At 44.5% G+C, this 2,364-nt stretch overlaps 1 protein-coding gene across 1 annotated transcript in view; it reads left to right on the forward strand.

Moving 5' to 3' along the window:
- Positions 1 to 736, forward strand: part of CDC42 (cell division cycle 42) — a 15,404-nt gene extending 14,668 nt beyond the window's left edge. The window contains exon 5 of the mRNA XM_009577684.1: positions 1 to 736. This exon is cut by the window's left edge and continues 669 nt beyond it. The gene's annotated coding sequence lies outside the window, so the exon portion shown is untranslated.
- The last annotated feature ends 1,628 nt before the right edge of the window (positions 737 to 2,364 follow it).

A 2,364-nucleotide genomic window follows, 5' to 3' on the forward strand; every position in this document is an offset into this window, starting at 1 on the left:
TTCTACCCCATCCTCTAAGTTATGAAGCCTTAGGCATAGGAGAATCCTTTTCTCTGGATGCACCATCAGACTTGAAACTAGCTTGCCAGTCTCTTCCTTAATCTTGACATCATAAGCTTTTGTCACGTGATGAAGAAATAACTGCACCTTTTTAAGCATGCCCAACTGATTCAGTTGGCTTTTAACAAATCCATCTTCTGCCAATCCTTAATTATTAGAGAAACGCTTACAATGACCAGCATATACACTGCTGTTTGGATACTCTGGAAGGACCTGGTGTATGTTAAGACAAGTTTTGGAGCTGGCCCTGGTGGTGCATCTCTTACTGGATGGCTTGGCATCCTTCAGAGAGGGGTGGAAAGATAGACCTGTGTCAGTAGGAAGGAACTGCAGGGAGGGGTTTCTAGTGTTTAGTTTGGCACCATATAGGGACCAGTTAAGGGAATCCCCTTTCTCTGCATTTTGCTCAAGTAACCTTGAACCTGTAAGATGGGCTCTAGCCCGCTGAGGATTGTGTGCAGGGTCTTCACGCAGACTGACTGCAGTGTTGTAGGGATTTTACCAAAAATACATTTTGGCTTGCAAATTCAAAGTTTTTTAAGACTTAGGGAATCTTCTCCATCTTCCAAAATTCCGATTTCTTGTAGACTCATTAGTGTTGAACCGATGCTTTTTCATGTCTAAGTTCTTTGTATATGCATTCTTTTCAGATGTATTAAACAAAGTATCTTCACAAGCCTGCCTGAGGGTAGTTATTTCCCTTGCCTTTCTCTTGAGCGTGAAGGACTTGTAAATATGGCTTTTATCCCTTGCGAGCCCCACTCTCCTCCTTGCAAGTTAGTTTGGGTCTTTCCTTAATGCTTAATCCTGTCAGTTCATGTCTTCCCTCGTCTGCTGCTGGCCTCAGTTCTGTCACGGTTGCTCTGATCTTTGATGCAGAGTCTTTGCTGTCATACCCAACTCTGAAGAGAGGGCATGGTGGTTCTTAACGAAGGGAATATTCGTTGTTGTGTGTGTTCCCAAATACTAAAAGTTGGCTTTTGGGGCTTACTGGGCTCTTGCACCTCCTCTGTCAAGAAGCTAGTCTTTGTGGAAGTTTCCTGTTGTTCCCTGTTCGTGGGCAGATAGCAAAAACCCTGAAGGGACAAATGACATCATACCTATCTCCCTCCCAAAAACGCACAGGACTTATTACACCTTTTTGTTTATTCTCCAAAGAAACGGTGAAGTCTTACACTGTCGATGCATAATTTGTATTAATTATTAAAACACATTCCAAAGAGCCTCATTAAAGGTCACTTTTATTTTAAGAAGCTGACTTGTGGGTGCTGTAATCCAAAAGCTTAGTGTAAAATGTGTGCTTTCCACTTCTCATAGTGATTAGTATTGCTGTTCAACTTTGCAGTTCAGTTTTTAATTGCTGTCTCCTGTGGGGAGGCTTGGCTGTAGGTCTCTGGCTCACAGTTGAAAGTACTACTGGTACTTGTAATGCTCGGTGACAGTTGAGACTTGGTGGCTGCTCCGTGTGCAAACTGAAATGGGCTTCTGCACCTTCTAATAGCTAAACCGAATTCATATGTCTAAAGCCAGCAGCAAGACTGGTGACCAAGGGATTTGCCTGCATGAAATCAGGCAGGAAACTGCCTCTGATGTGGGGGGAGAACCCTTTAGGACTTCTGCTTTAAGTAGCAGGGTTACCCTGTCAAGCTGCTTCTGTCTTAGATGCATCCTTACTTGGGGGTTGCCTATAGCTATCTGGTCCCTCTGCATATGTTTTCTGGCAGTGACCTGTGCCAGTCCTCTCATGCAGGTCCATCCAGGCTAAGCAATAAAGTCTGTTTGGTTAAATTGGTGCCACGAGGTTAAACTTGGCTCTGGAGGGAATCCTGGAGGCATTGGATAATGGAAAAACATCCTTTTCAAGGAGTGGTGCTTCTTCCTTCCTCTCAGTGTTGCATTAGCTTTGCAAAAGTCTGTCTGATAGCTCCATGAATCTGTCCCAGTCCAGAGTGGACGAGATGCTGGAGTTGGTTAAACAAGCTCAAACAGCTTAGCTTGTGGGCTCTTTAACACCATTAACTCCTCTTTCTCTGGAGCTCAGTAGTGAGGTTTTTCTCAAGCCAGGTGCGTGAGATGTGCTGTGTGTTGCCAGGTTATATGAGCATAAGAGCACCTTGGTGACTGTCTCCCTTCCTGTGTGAAGACATGCAAAACAGGGGCAAAAGCAGGCAAAACCACCGCTTTTTTCCCCTTCTGGGAGTGCCATTTTCAGCTAACAGGTTTGAAAGTAAAGGTCTTGGAAGCGGGTGGGAATATTTGGCACTTCCCTTGATACTAGTGTGGTAAGCTAGTATGTGGTGTGAG

This window comes from Fulmarus glacialis, unplaced genomic scaffold (genome assembly GCF_000690835.1).
Source record: "Fulmarus glacialis isolate BGI_N327 unplaced genomic scaffold, ASM69083v1 scaffold42275, whole genome shotgun sequence".
Classification (NCBI taxonomy): domain Eukaryota; kingdom Metazoa; phylum Chordata; class Aves; order Procellariiformes; family Procellariidae; genus Fulmarus; species Fulmarus glacialis.